The sequence below is a fragment of the Cyprinodon variegatus genome, unplaced genomic scaffold, assembly GCF_000732505.1.
Source record: "Cyprinodon variegatus isolate N-32 unplaced genomic scaffold, C_variegatus-1.0 Scaffold460, whole genome shotgun sequence".
In the NCBI taxonomy this organism is placed as follows: Eukaryota; Metazoa; Chordata; class Actinopteri; order Cyprinodontiformes; family Cyprinodontidae; genus Cyprinodon; species Cyprinodon variegatus.
In genome coordinates, this window is record NW_015150913.1 from 2,255 (window position 1) to 11,889 (window position 9,635).

Below are 9,635 nucleotides of genomic sequence, written 5' to 3' on the forward strand. Positions count from 1 at the left end.
GCAACAGTTTTTGGATTTTTTTTAACTGCTATTGTATTTTCATCTCATTACTATGATCTATGATTACTGTGAACCATATGCGCTGCTCTAAAATCAATTCTGCATTGAAACAAATTATCTCTTAAAAATATGCTTTTTGTCAGAATGTATATAGTAGTTTATGCGATTGTAAAAAAAAAATATATATATATATATATATATATTATAATATAATAAAAAAAAAATCTATATTTGGTATGATTATTGATTAACAAAAAAATATATTTATTAATACATTTATTAAGCAACCCTATTCTCCTGTGGTAGAAGTTTGGATGGATCAAACCTCTATGATTGCTGATGCTAAGTTTGCACCTTATTAAGATCATAAATGATAAGACAATTTGAAGATAATCATCTGGTGTATTTTGCTCCCTTTGATGTATTCCTTGAACCTATCAAGACTTAACAGCAACATTTAAATTGACATTTGTCCTTGTAAAACCTTTAACCTGGTTCTATTGTAGTTTGCAGTCCCCAGGGGGTAGATTAAACCTGAAAAGTTATAATTGGCAGTTAGATTGGTGGTCAAATAATTTTTCTCAGTTTAATCAGCAACAAGCCATTCTCCAGGATTCTGTACAGGCAGGGGATAGTGTAACAATGAAGCACAATTAATTTAAGTCTTTGTCGAAATACAATTAGGGGCATCGGTCTCTTTATTTGGTAATCATTTACCATGTGCTGCTTGAAATTGAGCTTTCCTTGTTTCTTTATTTTTCCCTGTTATTTATTTATTTTCTCTAGCTTGAACAGTACGTAGCCTGACCCTACAGGTGATCATGCCGAGAAGCTGCACAGCTGTCTCAAATATTTCTTTCACTCGTGAATATTTTCTCAGCGTAATGTATTTTCCTATACCTTGGAGATGGCCTCATAAACCCTTACAATTGATGGGCATTTCTAAGATCGACCACATTTTAAATCCATTTATAAGCCAAGTTTTAAAATGTTTTCATTGTTATTTAAATTTTTGTTTCTTGTTATATAAATATAAGCAGTATAAGTCAATTGCTATTATATACAGCATTAGGTTTGATTTAAAACAAAATGCATACAAACAAAGGCACCATAGGATTTTGAGTGAAGAGAACTTTATAATGTGAAAATTTAAATTCAATTTCTCCATAACCTTTTTTTTTTTTTTTGAAGTAGATAAAAATTTAAAATATTATTTATTTGACAAGTGCTTATAGTGTTAATTACATTGTCTTGTGAAACTATAGGATCCCTTTTCTAAAGCTATGTTTTACACCATAGACTTAGACAGTACTTTATTGACCTCTACAAGCTCTGTGTTTTTCTGACTCCTTGGTACCCCGTACCCCTTTCTGCCATGTTTAGAAATGTTTTTAAAAGATGCATTGCTTAAGGAAATATTCTCATATTCTGTTTTCTTTGCAAACTTCTTAGTTTCTCAGTGGAGTGGAGGTTTGTCTCCATCTGCTGGTTAGAGGCATTTCTGAAGATAAAATGTTAAGTGCCATTTTAAAATTATAAAACTGGCCTTATGTTTTGTGTGATTCTAATTATTGTAAAACTTTTAATTCGTATTGTTGTAAAGCAGATCTCTTCTTTTCTCCAAGCTTTCTGCATAACCAATTTTTGGAGCTATAATATTTGTGCTTATCATTCAGAAGCTTTTACTTGCTTCACCTTTTTTTATAGCAAAACAAGGGTTTAAGTCTAATTATAACTGGTTATTGAATACAGTATTTGTTTGTCTCAGATTTACTTTTGTTATATTATCATGGAAAGGGCTTGCTTCTAACTGCTGATGATAACCTGGGAAATGAGAGGCTGTGTTGCTAACATTTCCACGTGCACATAGTAGCAGCATCATTCAGGACACTCACTTTAGTCTGACCTAGTTTTGCTGGAAACAACAGCTGCTCCAAAAATAGATCTTTACTTATTTGAGTGAAGGCAACATTCACTCAGCTGTAAAATCCTTGCTTTTTTATTCCTGTCCTGTCTGAAAAGAAAATCTCATTCTTAAAAAGGCTAAAAATAAACCAACCTATGTTTCCCTCGTCATTTCGCCTACAGACTCTTCTGTACCCCCACCCTTTCCTCTCTGTACTATTTATAGTTGCCCCCAGGATCCCCTATGTTTGTGTTTTTGTCATTTTCTTTACTCTTCTCTTCAGCCCTCTTGTTTAGCTCTCCTGCAATCCTTGATGATGCTTGGCATCACATCATTCTTTGTACAGAATATTATCACGCAAATAAGAGATGAATAAAATAAAATTAGTTAAAGGGAGACATTTAATAACCATTTGTAGTAATAATAAAAAAGTAAACGCGTGCTTGGAGTACATTTTATTATGTTAAGAATGTTAGATATTGCAGAAGTGTCAAAATCTCCTCTTTATAACAGTTGATATTTAGTATAAACTTCTGTTCCAGCTGTATTACATCTAAGATTCCAGACTGATTGGATTGAAAACATCAAAAAGGGGAGTTTTTTGCTTTCCTGAACCTCTTTAATGAGTCAATAAAAACATTAAAGAATATATAGTTTAAGTAATAATTCCCTGATTATATTGGTGTCTTACAAAATTATTTAAATCCTTTCAATTTTTCCCGTTTTTTTTATTGTAATCACAAATACTTTTCTAAAGTTTAACTGAATTGTCCTGCCTTTAAGTCCACCTATCTTCCTATAAACTTTAATCACTTTTTTTTCCTCCCTGCTGAAGAAAATCATACCCACAACATGATGCTATAAATACAGAGTTGTATTTGTATAATCAATTTGAAACATCCCACAAAAAATCTTAGTAAAATTCCTTGTACTTAGTGCAATTAAGGTGTCAGAGACTCAACTGTCTTTAAATCTCTTAATACACACTTGGACAAAATTGTTGTTCCCCCTCATTTAATGAATGAGCCACGTGACCATTGTGTGACCCACAATGGTCACAGAAATAACGTTACTCTGACAAGTCATAATAAATAAAATTTCTATGAAAATGAACAAATATAAGTCAGAATTTGTTTTTCAAATGTTGGGGTATTTCTTTTATTAAACAAGTGATATCCACAGTTTTGTTGCCATGTGTGAAGGTCTTTATATATAGACGGGAATTGTACTACAGTTGGGGAACACTGAAACAGCTCTACACCCTCTGTTGTGTGCTCATGAGAGTTTGCCAACCAGTCCACATGTGCTGTATGGACCTGGAAAAGGCATTAGACGGTGTTCCTTATGGGACTACCCAGGAGTATGAATTTGGGAGCCCTTTAGTAAGGGCCATCCGCTCTCTGTACAAACAGAGCATGAATGTTGTTGTCTTTTCCGGCATCAAGTCGATATTCTATTCCTGGTTCATGTTTGACTCTGGCAGGGGTGCCCGCTGTCACAGGTCCGGTTCATAGCTCATGGATTTCTTTTATGGAAATGATTTCTAGGTGTAGTCAAGGGCCTAAGGGCTTCTGTTTTGGGGACCAGCAGATTTTGTTCCTTCTTTTTGAAGTTGAAGTGGTTCTCTCAGCTCCCCCCTGCCAAGACCTTCAGCATACACTGGCATGGTTTGCCATCTATTGTCAAGTGGCAAGGATGAAGATCAGCTCCTCCAATTCAGTAAATGGTTCTTGACCGGAATAGTTTGCTTGCCCCCTTGAATTCAGAGGACATTTACTGCCTCAAGCATTGGAGTAAAGATATCTTGGGCTTCTGTTCACAAGGGAGGGGAGAATCAAGCAGGAGATCGACAGACTGATAGGTGCAGTTGCCGGCACAATGCGGATGCTTCAGTGGTCAGTTTTGATAAAGAGCACTGAACAAAAGGCAAGATTCTCGATTGACCCATCTGTCATTGTTCCTACCCTCACATGATCATAAGATCTGGGTCATGACCAAAGAGTGTAATCATGGATACAAGTGGGTGAAATGAGCTTCTTCCACAGGGTGGCTGGGGACTTCCTTAGAGATAGGGTAAGGAGTAGTCATCAGGGAGAGGCTCAGAATGGTGCCAATTCTCCTCCACATATAGAGGAGTTAGCTGGGTTGGTTCGGACATCTTTTTCGGATTCCACCTTGAAGCCTTTCTCGCGAGGTGTTCGACTCGTATGTAATTTCGATGAGGCCTTGGGAACAACCCAGGACACCTCAGATAGCTGTCTTTAAGCCCCCGGCGGAAAAGTCAGGAGCAGTCGGCGTTGCCACAGGTCCATTAGAAGCAGGCACTTGCTCTAAGGCAGCAGCGGACTCCCTCAGTAGCTCTGCCACTATTTTGGTTATTGTAGTCGTTCAGTATGTCCCGATAGTCAGACCCGGCAATTCAACCAGTTTCCCACGGGCACACTTACAATGTAATGAAATGCAGACATGCACAGTGCCCCCTACCGAACAAAATGGGTAGCCCGGTCAGCAAGGACCTGAGGAAGAGTGGCTGCTGATGTCACTCTGCTGCACCCGCCGCTCAGAATGCTTTTCGTTTTCAAATTATGGACAGTACTTTGCAGGCAGACTACGAAAACGATAAAGCAATGTCCGCTGTGTTTTATCTTTGATTATGGCATAAGATGTGTAGTCTTAAAGAAGAAAATGCAAATAGGATGATTGATTTTGATTTTCAAATTTTACATTTAAAATTGAATTTTGGTATGTATTTGCTGGGGTACATTTTGAAAAATAAATCTCAAATGTCTTTTTCATTTTTATTAAGTAAAAGGATGAGCAGTCTTGAAGAACAAAATTAAAATGCAAACAGGATGATTAATTACCAATTTCATTTATGAGTCAAACAATGCAGCCACATTCTTAAAATGAAAAAGCATTTCTGGAAATGCTTTTTAATTTGAAATATGGTAACAATTCGCTTCCATATTTACGTGTTTGCATTTTAACTATTGCAATACATGCTATGATGCCCAATTTTTTTATTTATGTTTTTTAAGGTATTTTTTTTGCTGATTTTGCACATGGCATAAAGAAAAAAAAGCACAGCAAAAAAATATAACATAAAACTCAATACTTTGACAGAAATTCTTTGGGACCCTAAGGATTTATGTTGTTGTATATATTTAGTTCATAAAGCTAAATTCATAAGTCCATAAGTGTCATTGCTAGGACGGTACAATTTGATAATGTTTTCAGATTTCCGAATGCCTAGATAGAAGCAGTCACAAATGTGAGGTTGAAGTCACTATTCTTTCAGTGGACTTTATTTTTAATAACTCAAATCCCTTTCCATATTAGTATAACAAAACGATAAGCTTTTTTTGTTTGTTTTCTCTTTGTCAAAGCTGCAATGAAGAAATGTTGTTACAACAAACTGTTAATGAAATCAAAAATGATAAAAGAAAAGTGGGTTTAAATGTGAATAGGGTCAGTTTGTCAGGGTTTGTTATATTTGTAAGAGTAAGGGTTGTGATGAATCGTTCCTTTTTCTAAAGATGGGGACTGCTATAAATAGTTCCTTCTACTGCTGCTGTTTGTGCCAGGCGTTTCCAGGGCATCTGCTCGCTGTGCTGCTCCCTATGACAGACGGGCTCTTTCTTATCCTTGTCCTCCTCAGTCACTTTAGAAGCTCTCTTCACCTTTTTCCACACAACATCCTCTGGAATTGACATGGTAGTTTGCTGTATTGAAAAGGAATTCAGTATATTTTTTTGTTAAGCTCTTGGACCAGCCACCATTGCTGTTTGCACAGTGTTTGCCAGATGTCTCAAAAGGTTCTGTAGGTGGCACTGTCTGTCTGTGTATTGATGCTTCTTTCATTTTCTGTTCTATTGTCTTAATTTTCCGTGGTGTTTTTCCATGTGCCATTTCTGTCTGAAGAAGTTTTCCTTTTCTTTTTTTTTTCTTAACCACTAACCTGAGAGCCAGATATATCTGAGAGCTCTTGTTTGATTTGCTTCTGCAATCCTCTATTCAAACAGTTTTCCACTTGGCCTTGTGGGGCTCGGGCAGTCAGTGTTTATCTAATATCAAGTATGCTTGATACGATAAGGCTGACAGAGACCCACTTTTGTGGCTTATGAGTATTTTCACATCTGATAATGCAATTGCTTTTGCCACTCCTGAGCAGAGGATACTGGCCAGGGATTGCTGAGTTGTGATCATCATCGAGAACTGTTTAAAGTGTCGATGCTAATGTACCTCACAAAATTAATTTATACAAAATTCAATCATTGGGATTTTGTTATGGGATCAACACGGTGGTGCACAGTTGTCAAGTGTTGAGGGGAAAAATTACATGGTTGTCAGTTTGCCCTGTGTTTGTATTCAGTCCTCTTTTACCCTGAGGCTGCTAAAGAAAGTCAAATAAGGACTTAACTTTCACATTGCTTAAAATGCAGTTATTTGACTGCTTTACGAATTTGTAAAGCAACATTAGTAAAACAAACTGTATGATGAATACCTAGGAATGCACAAGAAAAGTCGTACATAAAAGCTGCAGAGAATTAGATTTAGTTTAGAGTATAGGTTATAAAACAATATTCGAAGCGGAGAATGTCTCACTACCAACTGTTCTATCTATTAACTGAAAAATTGAGGAGTGTGGCATGCAAAAGTCTTTGTGGTGGGTAACTGGGCAATACCCTGAAAACATAACGCCCATGATGAAACCTGGTGAAGGCGGCTTTATACTGTGGGGATACTTTCCTTCTGCATGGACGGTAACTTATCAGAGGTAATTGGAAGATGGAAGCAGCTTAACACAGGCCAAACCTGGAAAGAAAGCAATGAGTCAAAGCTGTAATATTTGTGATTATATGGAGTAAGTTTACATAAATGATGTGTTAGAATTGTCAAGTGACGATCTGAACAAAAAGCAAATAAGATTTTGTGGTAAAACTTGCAAATCTATGTTAACAGATGATGAACATCCAATCTTTTTTGTAACAATTGTGTTTTTGAGTTTTTTTTTTTTACTTTCTAAAGTTGTCTTCTAAATTTTGTATTTTATTAATGTGGGCAATATTCTATTTCATGTTTATTACCTCCACCAAGGAGGACATGTTTTTTAGGAGAGTTTATGTGGCTGCCTGCCTGTCTGTCTGTGTAAAGGATAACTTGAAAAGTTTCGGACGGATTTTAATGAAATTTTTATCAGAAGTGTCCCTCATGACAAAGAACTACCCATTCAATTTTTGTCTGGATAAAGGACTTAAAAAAAAAAATGTCTTACATTATGAGGGGGATATTTGATGGAACAAGCAGCCCCTAACTAAACCAGAGGATGGCAGCAGTGACTATTGACAGCCTAAGCATCAGACTTAAAAAAGTCAGGAGGTATTTTATTGAAGACAAGAACACAAGAAAGGGAACGTTATTTGTTTGTTAGTAGGATCAATTCAAACCTAACAGATTTTATGGATAATTTTATCAGAGGTTTGCATCATGCCAAGGAACGATTCATTTAAATGTGGTTATGATCCAGAACATTTGCAAGTTTTATCTATAGGGGCAATTCACAATTTGGAGCAAAATTTGCTGCTTGGCAGAGGTCTTCTCTCTCAGTGATTTTCTAGTCACAATATGTTTTTTTTTTTTTCAAAAATGAAGATGTGACTTGAAAAGATATTTCAAACATAGGTCTGCAGTTTACATTTGACTGACATACTGGGTTTTTCGCTGTTTTATAATGTTTTTTTTTATTTATTTTATATTTCTATAACATCATATTGGATGGGTTTTATACATTTGTAAAAAGACAAAACAAAAACATTTATTTTTCAATTGGTTTCTATTGTTTTTATTCTTAGCATTCTTAAGTCGAGGGCAGTGGATTTACATATTATCCCTATGCAAACTGCACGAGGAAGGAAAGGAAAGCTGAAAATGGAATGAATCCCACACAGTGACGGCGTTTACTGCTCTGCTCTCACCTCGTGCTACTACAAACAGCAGCACAGCATGGAGAGAGCAGAGCAGAGATGGCTGAATTTGAAGAGATTATTTTTTTCATGGAAAGGTTAAGGGGAACCAATCGGAATCAGGGAAATGGTTTTAGTTTGTTTTTTTTCAGTTAAAATGGAATACAGAGATAAATAATGTTAACAAAGGTAGAAATGAGGAATAAAAAGAAAAGTGCTGTTCTTATTGCTCATACAATCTTACTGTGTCCATATACAGTGGGGACTATATAGTAGACTTTATAGCGAACTCAGTTAACTGACCGTCAGGACAAATAATCACTGCTTTTAGCTCCACTGGTCACGTAACTCCTCCTCCACCACGTCGTGCCTGCAGCATCCTGGTTATTAGTCACCGCTGTCGGGTTTGCGACAGTGGGCCGCTGTGAGAGCAAATCCCATAATGCTTTGTGAGGAGCATCTCCACGCAAAGCATTCTGGAATAGGTCTGCCTCTTCTTAGGTTTTTCTTTTCATAAACTTTGTAAACACTTGTCCTCTTATGACTCTTGGCCATTTTCAAAGAACCGTGGTGAGAAAGGTGTGCTCTAATGACGCATATACGCCTGAAAGTGCGCATGTGCAGAAAAAGATAGCTAACAGGGCAAGCACGTAGGATCACCTTATGTAAACATATCACTAGAATGATTGAAAATTAGGAGGACCAGTTCTTACACAATCCACCCTTAAATAAAAGATCATCCTCTTATCACTTTAACCAAATTGGAGATGGATAAGAAAAAAAAAAAAAATATATATATATACACATTTTTTTTTTTGTGTGTGTGTGCTTTCAAGGCTTTTCTGATACTCCAAATCTGATTCAAAAGTTGTGCGCATGGCGATCAATTTAGCAGGGTGAAGCACAATAAAAGCACAACTTAAGTTTCAACTGTGCTTTTATTGTGAAGTGACAACAGTGAGACCATGACAGGAAATGCCATGGGGAGGAAGGTTCTGGCAGGCTGGTGATTTACTAAATATTAATCATTCCAGCCACTGAATAAATTAAATATGCCCACTGTTATATTCAATACCATCACAGGAATGACACTAACGTCTGCGGGGATGGCGACGTCATCGGCTGTAGTTAAAATTAATTCTATCTTTAAAACCAAATCGGCACAAACAACAGTTTGACCTGCAAAAATCAAGTAGCAATGAAAAAGAAGATACATTTTGATTCAATTCAGAGCTTAATCTTAGTTGGATAAACTATAAAAAAAAAAATGTTTAATATTTCTGAAGCAACAGTAGCACATGTGATCTTTATTTTATTCATTTATTTCATTTTTACAAATGATATGGCTGGGGTGTCAGCTTCACGCAGCTTCAATTTGATGATGCAGTCCAGGGTGTGCTGCTGGAAATCACAGCGGATACTGCTCTCGGTCTGAATGCACCTTTAAACTTTTTTGCTGTTTATCATTTCTATATCATAATGAAACTATATCGAGATAGAAGCAGTGGCTATATTGTCTAGCCCTAATTGTTGCTATATTTATGTGCATCTCTGTCATGCATTGTTTTTTTTTTTCCCTGTGGGCCATTAAAGGATATTTGTTTTCCATACTGTAGTTTTATTTTTTATTTTTTTTAATAGTTTTTTGGTTAAGTATTTTGTATAGTTTTACAAAACACTATAAGCCATTCCTGACCGGCCTGCACCTCTGGTCTATCCTAAATGTCCTCTTTGTCTCAATCAGAACCACCATAATGATGGTGTTA